At 39.7% G+C, this 16,256-nt stretch overlaps 1 long non-coding RNA gene across 1 annotated transcript in view; it reads left to right on the top strand.

Moving 5' to 3' along the window:
• LOC144218336 (uncharacterized) overlaps positions 1-16,256 on the top strand; it is a 58,054-nt gene that overhangs the window by 40,747 nt on the left and 1,051 nt on the right. The window lies entirely within an intron of this gene.

Genomic DNA, 16,256 nt, shown 5'->3' on the forward strand with positions numbered 1-16,256 from the left:
GGCTCAGTCAGGGGTGTCCAACTTCGGCTCAAGTCATGATCTCATGGTTCGTGAATCTGAGCCCCGCATTGGGCCTTGTGCTGACAGCTCAGAGCCTGGAGCTTGCTTCAGAATCTGTGTCTCCCTCTCTCTCTGCCCCTCCCCCACTTGGGTTCTCTCTCTCTCTCTCTCTCTCTCTCTCTCTCTCACTCTCTTAAAAATAAACATGTTAAATTAAAAAAATTACAGTAAGTAAAGGTGTATATAAAACAAAAATATGTTAATTCTGCTCAAAAGTAATTTTAATGAAAAAGATGCTGCTGTTCCTTTGGTTGGTCTATTTTCTTCTTTTGCGGGGGGGTGGGGGAGGAACCAACCATTTCCTTCTTATTTCAGGGTTTCTCTTGGCCAGAAGTCTGGGCACAGTAAAGCTAAGAACCTGCAGATATCATATGAAACTTAGGGTGTCCTTCAATGCCTATTCAGATGGTTGGCAGAATTCCAGTGATAGGACTGAGATCATATTCTTGCTAGGTGTTGACCGGGGAGCACTCTCACCTCCTAGGTGCTGCCCTAAGTTCTTTGCCATGTGGCTTCCTGAGGCAGTTCCTAGCATGGATGTTTGCTCACTTCCAGGCCAGCAGGAGAATGTGTGTCTGCCTTCTGAAGGGTTTAGTCCCTTTGAAGCACTCACCTGATTTAAGTCTGGCCCAGCTGTATCATCTCCCTTTGGATGAACTCAAAGACAGCTGACTAGCAACCTCATCACAGGAGTGCTCTCCTACCATATTCGCAGGTTGTGCCTGCATTCAAGGGGAGGAGATGGTACAAACTGTCTTCCAGGGGACAGGATCCTTGGATGCCATCTTACAATTCTGCCTACCCCAGCAACTTTTCCACAGCTGCCTCCAAGGAGGCTTCTTTGGTTTCATATGAAGTCGTGTGGTTTTTGAAAAGGTGGGACACACATCATTACTATACAATTGACTTTAACGTTTGGTTTGACGGAAATGGGGTTGATACCCTGACTCACTAAGGTCCGTGGTAGCAGATGGAATCTGTGGCCAGTTAAGGATGGACTTGGATCAAGAACACCAGGGTTCTCTACAGTTCTTCAAGTTGAATTCACGTCACTTCATATCTTTTGTTCTCAAGTCAATGAAGTCATCTTTGACAAGGTCTGCCTCACTGCTGCTATCTATGTCAACCAGGGAAGGATTTCAGATTCACTTTCCACTTGAAGATTAAGCAGGACCATTCAGAAGTATTCTGAGGGCTCTCAGGTTGCTATAGTTTTTTGACTGCAGAGAAAGCAAGAAAGCTTCATGGTCACTCTCAATTCCAGCCTGTAGAAGCATTTGCTTCAGTGATAGAAAGTTTGAAACTTCACCTGTCCAAGTTATTCTTCCAAGTATATAGGCTTGGCCAAAAGAGCTAATAGTTTTGTTTAATTTTTTCAGCAGAACTGCACTGCTGATTCTAAGACCTGAAGGATTTGCCTCAGTCAGTATGACCAAAACGATCTGCCTAATAATCTAAGCTGGGAGCAACCCCTTCCCAGTAGCATTGCCTGGGGAATTGGCTTTCCCTTTCTTTTTATCTTAAGCACCCACACAAACTTGTGCTTCAAATTCAATAAGCACTTCCTGACCTGCCTTATTCTGTGTGATTGGTAATCTTCTGCTACTGTTACTTGACGAAATCTCTTAAAAAGATGGTGAAAATGTCCTGGCTTGGAGGAAGATGAAGATATCCACTGCGTAGACAAGACTTTCCATAGGGTCTTTGGCCCCAGGGCCTGCTGACCAGCGTGTAGAGAGTGCTTTCTTCTAGAAGACGAAGTGAACACATAGGCTGAGTTTCCAGGGGCGCCTCCTAGAACCTGAGCTAGGAGTTTTCTCTCCATCACAGTTTGCTTAGCGAAGACTTTTGTTTTTAATTAAAAAATTTTTTTAAGTTTTTATTTATTTAATTTATTTTGAGAAAGAGAGAGTGAGCATGAGGGAGGGAGGGGCAGAGAGAGAGGGAGAGAGAGAGAATCCCAAGCAGGCTCTGCACTGTCACTGTAAAGCCCAATGTGGGAGGCCTGAGTGGCTCAGTTGGTTGAGTGTCTGATTTGATCTCGACTCAGGCCATGCCCTCCAGGTTCGTGGGTTCGAGCTCCATGTTGGGCTCTACACTGACAGTGCAGAGCCTGCTTGGGATTCTCTCCCTCTCCCTTTCTTTCTGCCCCTCCCTACCTCGTGCTCACTTTCTCTTTCTCAAAATAAATAAACTTTTAAAAAGTTAGTGGTATGTATATTTTCAAAAATTAAAACTTTTTTTTTTCTGATGGCATTGGTCAGTATGCAAATAATGAACAAAACCCAGAAAGTCACAAAAGAATATCTATAATTTCCTTCTTTTCCATGACAAAAAGACACATTATCACTTTGAATTATTTAAAGGTCTGCTTCAAAATATGAGAAAGGAATATTACATATTTTGGGGTGGGTGGCATCAACTGAGATATTAATACCACCTCAGCTTCAAGCCCCCTCATAGTCCAAGTTCAGGGTATGTGGCTTTGCCAAGTTGTCTCCAATCACATGGCGATTCTTTGCTTAGCTGTAGGATGAACGATCTTGTTGGATGCTTCCAAATAAGGTTCTTGATTTGAGATGAATCCATGTGATAAGATTCTGGTATTTCCCAAGGAGGATTCTTCTTATGAGTCCACACAGCCTGAGATAGATTTCAGGATGTAGAGGTGTCAGGTGCCCCTTCAGCTTTGTGGGTCTCAAGTTTCCATCGGCAGATTCCTACCTCATCCAAGGTACCGAGCCGTGGTTCTGATTGCATTCAGCAATGAAAGTAGACCAAAAAGCACAAAAATGTGGTCATGCTATACTTTCTTTCCTTCAACATTTCCAGTGTAAGCCTGACCTAATAAAAACATAGGTGGATACTTGTATATTTTATTCAATTTCATCTATGGGAAATGATTTTAGAAATACTCAAATGGCAACAGGGACAATTGTGTGGTACTCCACCACACACGAACGAAGCACGTGGTAAAGACGATTTAAGCAAGCAGAAAGTCAAGTTTGGATTTATAACAGCAAATTGCTCCATTCACTAACTACCTGTTTAATTAAAGAGCCAATTGCAAAAGTTTTTTGAATGTCCCAAAAATCTCTGGGAGTTCCTTACTCTGATATAGAACTGTGATGTCCAGTTCTGTAGGTTTAAAAAGAGTCACATAGCTTTCAGTGTGTCAATACTTTCAACCGCATTTATAAATGTTTTTATATTGCCAATATTTTCATAGATGTGGCAGTAGTAGAAAACAAAGACTTACAGTATTGAGAGACCTGTGATGTTCTTTCATTTCCCTGTAGACCTCATATGACTAATGTAGAGGATACGCATGACGCGGGTACTTAGGGAAATAGTCTTGGCTTTTGTTACTCTTCACTGAGACTCTTGGCTAAGTTGCTGTTCTTGTTAGCTGCACTACAGTAGACATAATCTTATTTTATTCATATTGACTCTGATTTACTGCCAATAATCTGATAACTACGGAGAGCTATTCTTGGCCATGCCTTTATCATCTAACTTTAAGTATAGAATTCGATGTTTTCTGTATCATCTTACATAAATCAGTAGTTGTGTCTTTTCTTTGAACAATCAGTTTTTTGGTAACATGGTACTGAATAAGCTGAGGGAAAGGATCCATTTATCACATCCTGCAACTATCCTGTCTTTCTCATTCCAACGATTGTGAATTTATACATTTATAGAAATTAACTTGTGAATGCTAAAAAATCGCTTTTATATACAGATGAAATGAACTTTTAAAAGTAAATGGTGCTTTCCAAGAAAAGTAAAATATTTTCACCTAAGAATTTCAGGTATATTTTAGTCTTGAATGAGTGAAGGCATCATCTTGAACAAGTGAAGGCATAATCTATTATCAATGGTTTTACCACAAAAAACAATATCCACTCTTGAGTTGCAGTGTGTTCAAATATAGAACTTTTTCATGCTCTCTGAAAATTTTCAGTGTTTCCTAAAAATTTTCAAAGCTATTTTCCTTCAGAGATTCTTTTTTTTTTTTTTTTTTTTTTTTTTAATGCTTTATTTATTTCTAGGAGAGAGGTAGAGACAGCATGAGCAGGGGAGGGTCAGAGAGAGAGGGAGTCACAGACTGCAACAGGCTCCAGGCTCTGAGCTGGCAGTCAGCACAGAGCCCGACGCGGGGCTCGAACCCACGAACCGCGAGATCATGACCCAAGCGAAAGTCGGACGCTTAACCGACTAAGCCACCCAGGCGCCCCTTCCTTCAGAGATTCTTAATGACTCATTTTTTTAAGTGTCAGAGACCAATAGATATAAGTAATAGAAAACTGCATTCTTGGGGCACCTGGGTGGCTCAGTCGGTTGAGCATCCAACTTCGGCTCAGATCATGATCTCATGGTTCATGGGTTTGAGCCCCACGTCGGGTTCTGTGCTGACAGCTCAGAGCCTGGCGACTGTCTTCAGATTCTGTGTCTGCCTCTTTCTCTGACCTTCCCCTGTTCATGCTGTCTCTCTCTCTCTCTCTCAAAAATATAAAAATTAGAAAAACATTAAAAAAAATTGCATTCTTTGTTGGATGGAATATTGCATTCCAACCACTAAGACTGCTTTCTTAAAGCTTTTAATTTACCTGGGATATTTTGTGGTCTTCTGGTAGATATGTATTGATACTTCCTATCATATAATTTCATGAACGTCAAACTATATGCATAATCCAAAGTGAAAGGTGAGTCACAGTCTCACCTATAGATGAACTCTGATCAGTGATAAGGCTCTCCATTGCCCGTTACCATCTTTGGCATCATTTTTCAATTTAACATGGAATATTAGCACACTTTGTAAATAATAAGAGACTTTTTAAAAATAATGTTTTACAGTAACTACAGTTCCCAAACAAAATCACACAGATGTACACAACTGACCACAATTGAAATATCACACTTCTAAAGAAGACCAACAGCAAAATGCACATACCACGCCTTGCAAAACTGTGTGATTGTTGGGGGCATCTGGGTGGCTCAGTCAGTTAAGCGTCTGACTTCGGCTCAGGTAATGATCTCACAGTTCGTGGGTTCAAGCCCTACATTGAGTTCTGTGCTGACTGCTCAGAGCCTGGAGCCTATTTTGGATTCTGGGTCTCTCTCTCTCTCTCTGCCCCTCCGCTGCTCATGTTCTGTCTGCCTCTGTCTCAAAAATAAATATTAAAAAAAACAAAACTGTGTGATTGTTAACAGGAAAAAACAAGTCCATACGAGCAGACAGGCAAAATACTCACTGCACACCAATGCCAGGACTCGCTATCATTTTAGGCGCGATGCTCCAGGGTGTCCTTAATGCATTTAGGCTGCTCTAACAAACATACCACAGACTGGATGGCTTCCTTACAACAGAAATGCTGGAGGCTGGAAAGTCCAGGATCAAGGTGCTGTTAGATTCAGTGTCTGGTGAGAACACGCTTCCAGCTGTCTTCTTGTGTCTCCATGGCAGAGATCTGAGAAGGAAAGGAGGCTGCCTCATGACTTATGAGACCCATTCACGAGATCTCCAACCACATGACCCCATCTCATCTTAACTACCTCCTGAAGCCCCACCTCCTAACACCATTACGTTGGGACACAGAGTTTCAATGTTTTAATGTTGGGTGCACACAAACATTCCATCCAGAGCAGGTCCCTAGTTTTTCTTTGTTTTTATTTTTTGTGTGCATGAAAAATTGGATACTTTTACATTTTCACAAGACAAATAGAACCGTGTGTTACATCTTAGCATTTTCATGGCTGGTTTGAGAGAGAGAATCATTGTTCCCTCTGGAATTTGGGGTAGATCCAGGCCTACCACATCCCCTTCTCAACCCCCCACCTCATCCTCACCCTACCTTGACATTATATTTATGGAGTTCTTCCAGACACCAAATAATACCCACTTAGGCATAAGCCTGTTTTGTAGTATATGATACTTTTCATAAAAGCTAAAGTACTTTTTTATTCCATAGTTGAGAAACGGAGGCTGTGGTGTTCTCCTTTGAGGTCATTAATCAGGAAGATTGTAAAGTATGCTTTCAAGTGCATTTGACAGTGATTTCAGTGAAGAAATGACAGAATTATCAAAGGAGCCAGAAAGAAAGGAAGCAAAGCTTCGTAGCAAAATACCAAGTGTCCCTATTTGCCAGAGATATGCAAATAAGTGGCAGGGGTATCACGGGGGTCCAGAGAATGGTTTCACAAGTGAGTGAAGGATTCCTTGCAGGGTTAAGAACTTTCAAATATGACCCTGAGACAGCCCGAAGCCTTTCACATGCACATCAAGGGCGCAGGGCCAAGGAAGGGATAGAGCTTTACCCCTCCCAGAAAACCTGAGAAATGACAACGTGACCAGCTTCGGGAGGCCACTGCTATCTGTGAATGGCATTTTTGTGAATGGCTCTTTTGGTGCATAGCAGCCTCCAAATGGGCTTCAGTTCCCAGTTTCCGAGGAAGAGCTCCACACTAAGTGGAATTCCTTGCTTATATAAAGTTTCAGTGACCCTCTGGGCCTGGGCACCCATTTCTTGCACAAAAGTTGGGCTAAGTTTAACCAGTAACTAACATACATAGTAACCAAAATGAAGAGCAGAGATCTTGAGTATCAACTGGGGATTCATGTTGGAAAATGAGGATAAATAAAAGAAGTTATTTAAAAAGATGCAAAATAGGGGTGCCTGGCTGGCTTGGTCAGTGGAGTGTGAGGCTCTTGGTCTCAGGGTTGCGGGTTCAAGCCCCACATTGGGCGTAGAGATTACTTAAAAGTAAAATCCTTAAAAAGATGCAAAATAGAAAAAGAAGCAAGGTATTCTGTGAAATATAATGAAAAGCAATAAAAATGTAATTAAAATACAATTTTAAATGAATTTTAAGTGTTTTTTAATTGTCATGGTTGTTTTTTGTTTGTTGCTGTGGCGTTTAGTAAAATTCCAAACATTCAAAACAAAAAAATTCCAAACATTAAAATCATACATGGAACATTCCCAAATAAAATACTTTCTTTTCTTTTTTTTTTTTAATATTTTTTATTTATTTCTAGGAGAGAGAGAGAGAGACAGCGTGAGCAGGGGAGGGTCAGAGAGAGAGGGAATCACAGACTGAAACAGGCTCCAGGCTCTGAGCTGGCAGTCAGCACAGAGCTCGACGCAGGGCTCGAACCCACGAACCGCGAGATCATGACCTAAGGGAAAGTCGGACGCTTAACCGACTAAGCCACCCAGGCGCCCCTAAAATTCTTTACTTTCAAAGCGCATCCGTTGGAATCAGAATAGTGACCACCTTTAAGGGTGGCGGTGCTTGGAAAGGGGTAGAGGGGTCTTTTGGGCTACTGGTAAAAGTCTGTTGTACCTGGAACTAGTTGTTTGGGTGTTTCCCAGGGCTGTGCTGGAGTTCCTGCAAGTCCCTGCAAACAAGCGATGAGAACCAATTATTTTCATTTTCAGGAATTTATGAGCCAGTTGTTAAACACAGACATCATTGCAAATTAAACAATGTAACCTTACAATTAAATAAAGTTTTCTAAAAAGGGTACTCAAAACCTCCTAAGGATTTTACTAGCTTTTATTATTATGCATGCTCTTGAGGTGGTTTATGTACATTGTATCTGTCTAAGGGAAATATACAAGATATGTAGATGTATGTGTTACTGACCATCTCTTCCCAGCTCTGCATTCAAAGGTAGCATATTGGTAGTTTGAAACGGGTCATGGTGGCCAATTTCATTCGCACCCCAAACACCGACAAATGCTACAAATCATGGCTTGAGTTTTGTTGATTTTCCAAATTTTAGAAGGTAAAGAAAAAAATGTTAAGGATGCGGATTCAACTTACAAGTATATCACATCTGTAGCAATTACATTGTAAATAGCACAGAAAAGCCAGGAAATATTCTTCCAATATTAGAAGACTATTGTCCAATTCAGTGAAGTTGTTCATGTCATTGACAAATGAGTGAAGTTCAGACATACCTCTTTATTATTTCACTTTTGTCCTATTCTTAAGTGTAAAGAAAAATATTAACCAAGATTCATGTTGGGATTACATTCATTAGTCAGTTGCAATCTTAGATTGCCTACAGGTATAAGAACTCAGCAAAAATCCATTTTTTCCCATGATTTCTTCTTTTCCACCCTTTGTTTCTGTTCTCTTTCTATGTGATTCTAATTAATGAGATATAGACCTCATTGCTCTGGTATTTTCCACCCTTTTGCTTATTCTACTTTCTCAAAGATTTCTTCAACTTTATCTTCCAAGCCTTCTATTAATGTTTTTAAATTTTTTTAGTGTTTATTTATTTTTGAGAGAGAGAGCATGAGCAGGGGAGGGGCAGAGAGAGAGGAATACACAGAACCCGAAATAGACTCCAGGCTCTGAGTTATGAGCAGAGGCAGATGCAGAACTCAAATTCACAAGCTGTGAGGACATGACCTGAGCCAAATTCGGATGCTTAACTGACTGAGCCACCCAGGCACCCCTTTCATTTAAATTTTGTTAATTTGGCAATCATTTTAAATTTCCAAGATTTCTTTCTTGTTCTCTAATTCTACTATTTTTACAGCATCCTTGTTTTGAAAGCACAATTCTTATTTCTCAGTTATTTTTAAATATACACAAGAGTTTTTTGGTTTGTTTGTTATCCACTATTCTCTGCATTTCTTATCTCTTCTTGGATCAGTTTCTGTTTAACTTGTTCCTCCTCCTCTTCCTCCTCCTTCTTCTTCTTTTAATGTTTATATATTTATTTGGGAAGGGGGGCAGAGACAGAGAATCCCAAGCAGGCCCCACGCTCAGCGTGGAGTCCCATGCAGGGTTTGATCTCACCACCATAAGATCATGACCTGAGCCAAAATTCAAGAGTTGGAAGCTCAACCAGGCACCCTGGTCCTTCTTTTTCTTGTTGCAGCCTTTTCTCCAATGCCTAGAGATTCTTGGTTGCTCATTTGTATTTAAAAATAAAGTTAAGAGAAAAGTTCATTCCTTGGGAGACTGGCTTTGTGGATGGCCCTGTTAAATGACTGGCTTTGTTTTCAGGTGAGCAGTTGTGGATCAACCAATTGCTTGCGGACTCCAAAATGCCAAAATGCGGAGATCCTGCACTGTTATCTTCTTGTCTCCAGGCAGGTGATCAGTTTCCTTAGATAAGTACCTTCCTGTTTACCCTAACCTTGGGTGCAGCCTGGTGTTCTGTGGCAGGGAGGGGAAAGGTGACTATTCCACAGGCAGATGCCAGTGTTCTGTCACACTTGACCTAGCTGTCCTCTGTTGTACCTGCCATTTTTGAGTCTTTGGGTTCTGAACCTGAGTTTCTGTAGACAAATCAGCTTCCTTCTCAGTGGCAGCCCCCTCTTAAGTAATCCAGGAAAGTTTCCTATGCTCTGCTCTATCAGTTAACACTCCATTTTCTGCTTTCTGTCTCCAGAAATGGGGAAATTCTCAGCAGTTGATGGACTCCCCCCATCAGTTCACCATCTTGAAACAGGAAGCTCAACTCATTTCTAATCCTGTTTGAAATGTACACCGCATAGGGGCACCTGGGTGGCTCAGTGGGTTAAGCGTCCGACTCTGGCTCAGGTCATGATCTCACGTTTCATGGGTTCGAGCNACATTGTATTTTAAGACCTGAGCTAATATTCTTGTAATTATCGGTTCATGCAAGTCCTCTCTCTTGTTTTTTTTTTAAGCTTATTTATTTACTGGGGGGGAGGGAGAATGTGAGAGTTGGGGACGGGTGGAGAGAGAGAGAGAGAACGAGAATCCCAAGCAGGCTCTGTGCCGCCAGTGCAGAGCCCCATATGGGGCTCGAACTCATGAACCTCAATATCATGACCTAAGCCAGGATCAAGAGTTGGAGGCCTAACCCACTAAGCCACCCAGGCACCCCTCTCTTGTTCTTTTAAATGTATTTATCCCCGTTCCTCACTCTTCTCTCTCCTTCCACTAGACAACCATTTTACTATGGGTGATAAATATCTTTCTGCTTGTATCTGTGCCAATAAAATATGTATCATTATTCTTTGTGGACCTATTTTTAATCTATACAAATGACATTGTGCGGAAGATCTTATTCTCCTTTTTACTTTCTTCAACCAGCTAAAGCCTATTAATTACATTTTTCAGAAATTCCCTCATCCCTATTATTTCTTTTATCTGCTTGATCTGTCAGCTAAAATCTCCAACTATAATTTTTGATTTGTGTGTTTCTCTCAGTTGATTATTAAATATTTGAGACTTTTTTATTAAGTACTTACATGTGCATGATGGTTATGTCATCTTTATTACTAAGCTTACTAACTTTTATGCTATTTTTTACTTGGATTTTATTTTGTCAGATATTAAGACTGCTATCTCAGCCTTCTTTTAGTTCTTATTCTTGCCTGGCATATTTATTTCTATACTTCTATTTCTAACTTTGTATCATAAATGTGTATTTCACATATAACATCTTTCCTTTAATCCAACATGGGCATCTCTGTGTTTTAATCAATAACTGTGATGGTTAATTTTATATGTCAACTTGACTAGGCCACAAGGTGCCCAGATATTAAGTCAAACATTCTTCTGGGGAGGCCTGGGCGGCTCAGTCAGTTGAGAGTTGGAGCCCCAGTGCAGGACTGTGAGATTATGACCTGATCTGAAGTCAGCCACTTAACCCACTAAGCCACCCATGTACACCAACAGCTTTAAAAATTTTTTTACTTAAAAAAAAAAGAATCTCTCTCTCTCTTTCTCAAATTAAAAAAAGGGCATCTGGGTGGCTCAGTTGGTTAAGCATCTAACTCTTGATTTTGACTCAGGTCATGATCTCACAGCTCGAGAGATCTCACAGCTAAAGAAATTGAGCCCCACACCTGGCTCTGCGCTGATATTGTGGAGCCTGCTTGGGTTGTCTCTCTCCTTCTCTCTGCCCTCTCCCATTCATTCTTATTCTCATTTTTTCTCTCTCTCTCTTTCTCTCAAAATAAATAAATAAACATTTTTAAAAAATTAAACATTATTCTGGGTATGTCTGTAAGGGCACCTTTAGATGAGATTAATATTTGATTTTGTAGACTGAATAAAACAGACTGTGTTCCCCAATGTGTGCAGGCCTCAACCAATCAGATGAAAGCCTAAATAGAATAAAAAGGCTGATCCTCCAGCAAGTGGGAGGGAGTTTCTTCCTGTAGGACTGTCTTGAGCAGGGTTATTGGTCTTTTCCTGCCATTGGGCCTGAACTGCAACATCAGCTCTTCCTGGGTCTCCAGCCTACTGGCATTTGGACTAAAAATACATCGTTGGCATTCCAGGGTCTCCAGCTTGCTGACTGCTGACCTTGGAATGTGCCAGCCTCCATAATCACATGGGCCAGTTTTATGTATTTATATGTCATTATGTATATAAGTATTTTAAAAATATTTTTTCACCTATTTCACCCATCCTCCCCCTACCTCTGGTACCCATCAGTTCTGTTGTTTGTCTCATTTTTTCTTTGTTCATTTCTTTTATTTCTTAAAATCCACATATAAGTGAAATTATATATTTGTCTCTCTGTAAGTGACTTATTTCACTTAGCATCCTTAGGAACCCTTAGATCCATCCACATTGTCACAAATGACAGGATCTCTTTCTTTTTTATGGCTGAGTAACATTCCATTGCGTGTATATACGTGTGTGTGTGTGTGTATGTATATATACACACACACACACACACCATGTCTTTTTCATCCATTTATCTATTGATGGACACTTGGGCTGCTTCCATAATTTGACTATTGTAAATAATGCTGCAGTAAACATAAGAATGCATATATCTTTTTGAATTTGTGTTTTTGTATCCTTTGGTTAAGTACCCAGGAATAGCATTACTGGATAATATAGTAATTATACTTTTAATTTTTTGAGGAACTTTCCATACTGTTTTCCAGAGTGGCTGCACCAGTTTCCATTCCTACCAACAGTGTATGAGGGTTCCTTTTTCTCTACATCCTTGCCAACACTTGTTTCTTGTGGTTTTGATTTAGCCATTCTGACATGTGTGAGTGATATCTCATTACAGTTTTGACTTATATTTTCCTGTTGCTGAGTGATGTTGACCATCTTTTCATGTGTCTGTCAGCCATCTCTGTCTTCTTTCGAGAATTGTCTGCCCAGTTTTTAATCACATTTTTTTACATACAGTAAGAACCATTATGTTTTATTAATTAAAATATATTAAGTTTACATGTAGACTAAGTTATGCATTTCAAATCCACTCTGATCCTTGTTCAAAATACAGAATATAAGCATTCAAGAAGCATTCTTGTGCTGATATAATGATCTGGGGGTAATGATTTTTCACAGTTGGGAAACTCCCATTTCATATGGGAGTCCATGATTTTCAGGACTGAAGTAATTATTAAGAAATGTGGATATAAGGGTGCTTGTATGGCTCAGTCACTTATGCGTCAACTCAGTTTCTGTTCAGGTCATGATTTCATGGTTTGTGAGTTCAAACCACACATCGAGAGTCCATACCGACAGTATGGAGCCTGCTTGGGATTCTCTCTCTCTCTCCCCACTCTCTGCCCCTCCCATGCATGCACTCTCTCTCAAAATAATTAAAATAAGCTTTTAAAGAAACTGTGAAAAAAAAAGAAATGTGGGTATACAATTGTATGCCCTATTGAGGAAGAGTTAGCTGTCTTCTGATACCTGTGAAGATTTCTTCATTTTAACCACATCAGCTAATATTCTCTACTTCAAACTATTGCTATTAGGAAGATATGTCAGTATTTTACTGGACTGCCATCTCTTTTTCTTAAAGACCAATTGGTAAAACATGTTACATCAAATTCAGAACTTTCCTTAGTCTTACTAACACAGGATAATGATGCCCTGAATACCTATTTCGTGGTAACTTACATCAATATCATAAATCAACCACAAACGTCATCTCCATTCAGATTTTCTTCATGTATTATGTATTATATTTTGTTTTTAATTAATTCAACTAAAACTTTCTGTTAAATATACACTTGAGAAAACACCAGAGAGTACATAAAATAACTTTGAAAATATAAAAAGATAGGAAAGTATTTAAGTGAAAATCAAATGTAAATATCACAGAATTCACAGTAGAAAGCAATAAGTCAGTAACTCTTTTCAGGCATTATTTTAAATCAAAGTATTTATTAAAGGGAAGTTAACCCCTTAGATAATACATTCACTAATACGCTTCAAAAGATTAAGGGAATGGATTTTTGGACAGGTATAATTAATTTCAGCATATGCTTTTTTATATTGACCCTATTTGAGATTTGTGACCAGCACAGATTGATGTATTTCTACTCTCAAATCACTCCATGAAATACTTTTATTCCTAATGAGTGTGTGAAATCATGTGGTTGATTATTGCTGCCCCAAAGATATGAAATGCCCTTTTTCATTAGGTGGAATTCATGCATATCTAACTTCTCATGGAAAATGAAGGACAACATAATATACAATATATGAAGAAAAAAAAATCCATCCCATGGGTTCCCTTTTCCTGGAGAGCCCTCATATCGTAACTTTACCATTTACATTTATTTTAATTAAAATTATATTGGGATTTATTTCTTATTTGACATTTCTACTTTTATTTCCATTTCTTCTTCTTTCCTGCTTTCCTTTTCTTTTCATGAAGAAAGTAACTCCTTCAGAATGCCTTTTTAGTCAATGTTTTATCAATAAAATGCTTCTTAATTTTTAATATCCAAATGTTTTAGGACATAAATATATGACGTTATAAGGTTTCTTCTGGCTGATGTTTATATAGCAAAAAATTTGTTTGCATTCCCCAAATGCAATACAGCATTTTTAACAATACAATGTGAAGGAAATCTCAAGTCACATACCCAATAAAAGTGGTAAAATGTCCAAATCACGTGTGGACGTTTTGAAAAGTGCACTGTGTGCCACGCAAGGGGACATGTGTTTCAGATATTGTAGAAACCGAGACAGAGGAAACAAAAATTTTAAAACTGTAAAGCATATGGCTGAGTCGTAGGACTGAGCAGGGAGGAGAGAGCCGAAGCCTGGATAATTCAAGCGAGAAACTCAACATGAACCAGCAGAACTCCAGCAATTGGCAGCATCAGGTCATTCTGAACACAGGGAAAAAGTACGAGCTGAAAACAATGGCAGAAAAAATTTTAAAGTCTACGTTCTGTACCACTGGCCCCCTTCCCAAGCTTGGCTCTCCTGACACTAGAGGTTGGGCTTATTCCTATCACAAGCTCCACTCCAGACTGAGTTCTAGAGGATTACCCTCCAGAGAAAGTGATCAGCCAGCAAAGAAGAAATCTCATACACTTTCATCTGGGAGGATTGCCAAAAAGAGGCTAGGACCCCATCCAATACCTTTTAGAGAAGCAATCAGAACAATCCAGTCCCCAACCACTCAGAGTTTCCAATCAGCATTTTTCAAGATGATCACATGGCTGTCCTCCTTTCATCTGTTTCACTAGAATTCTGTCAACCAACTTACATTTATCTGATCAATACTCACTGTCTCTCGGGGAAGCACCCTGACAGATGTTTATGCTGTATTGCATGCTCACTGCTAGTGGGCTACCTCCCAGGATACTTACATACTTCTGTTCCTCCGAGTTGGGTTGTTCCATTGTTGTTTGTGCCCAAATTGCTTTTGCCACTTGTAATTGTCATTTTAAGTATTTGATTTCAAATATTTCATAACTTGTAAAATATGAGCATAAAGCAAAAGAGCTGTTGATTCTACTTAGCGTAGGCAGAATTCTAAAGATTTTCTGGAAGATTCCCATCCCCTGGTTATTTAAACTCTAATCTAGGTATTGATCTAAAGGATGGAATTAAGATTATTAATCAGTTGATCTTAAAGTAAGGAGATTATCCTGGATGTTCTAGAAAGGTTCAAAGTAGTCACATAAAAGCAGAAGAGGAAGTCAGGAGAGAGGAGGCAGAAGGAAAGATCAGGAATATTAGAGGTGTGAGGATTCACCCTAGAAGTGCTGACTTTGAAGAGTCAGAAAGAACACCAGGAGCCAGGGGATATGGGTAGCCTTCAGAACATGATAATGACCTCTGACCAACAGCCCACCAGAACACAGGGACCTCAGTCCTACAGCCTCATAGAACTAAATTCTGCCACCAACCCAAATGATTCTGGAAGCAATTCTCCCCTAAGAGCCTCCAGTAAGGAATGAAGCTCTATCAACACATCTATTTCAGCCCTGTGGGACCCTTAAGCAGAGCCCACTGAACTTCTGATCTACAGGCCTATCAGACAGTAAACGGGGACTGTTTAAAGCAGCTAAGGTTGTGGTAATTTGTTACAACAGCAATAGGAAAGTAATACACTATTGAAAACTAAATTTATTACTTCAAAAAGATTTGATGAGTTGCCAAAAAAGCCACTTTTGAATTCGTAGTGAACACCACAATTGTAAAAGATTGGAAAGAAGATTGGAAAGATCTTGCAGAAAAAGATGTTCCATTTGCTTCACAAATGCCCTTACGAGTCTTCTCAGCTTAATTAGGAAACCAAGGTCAATTCATAAGTGTCTGTAGGAAAGACATATGCAGGAAAGGCAACTCAGAGTCCCAGTGATCCATGTTACAAGAAAGTAACTTAGCTCTACATTTGAAGACCGGTATTTCTGTGTTTTAAGTTAAAATATAATATATAAGGTATCTTTTGTCTTTCTTTTTTCTTTTAAGAGTTTATACTCCAAGTAAGTTATTTAATGAACAGACTATCAGTCCTGATTGCCTCTGATAAGAAAGCGTCTCAAGTGCTTCCCTCAAATTCTATACACCTGCTGTTACCGGCCATTGTAGCTTTATGCGTTGCTCTCTTTCACTCTAAGCTTTCTGCAAAATGATGCCTGTTATCCCAGGGAGGCCTTTCCTTTCTGGGCTTAACCATGGCCCCCTGCCTCTGCAGCTGTCTACGTTGTAAATGTGAGACAGTTTCCTTGGTTATCATGAATTTTCAGAGGAATTTTCAATTCCAAGTTGGGTAGGACCTGAAGTAGCCTCCCGGCTCCACAGAAGGCCTTGAATTGCTGAAGTGATGGATTCCTGGCTTCAGTGATTCAGGTTTTTACCCTCTCAGGGGCTGCAAACTGAAATGCTTTCGGGGTGAGGCAGGTAATGTCCATTACCAGCAGCGTTTTAGATCTTTCTTTAAAATTTTTCATTTTTTAATGGCCACTTTA

This window comes from Crocuta crocuta, unplaced genomic scaffold (assembly GCF_008692635.1).
Source record: "Crocuta crocuta isolate KB4526 unplaced genomic scaffold, BGI_CrCroc_1.0 scaffold39, whole genome shotgun sequence".
NCBI classification, from domain to species: Eukaryota; Metazoa; Chordata; class Mammalia; order Carnivora; family Hyaenidae; genus Crocuta; species Crocuta crocuta.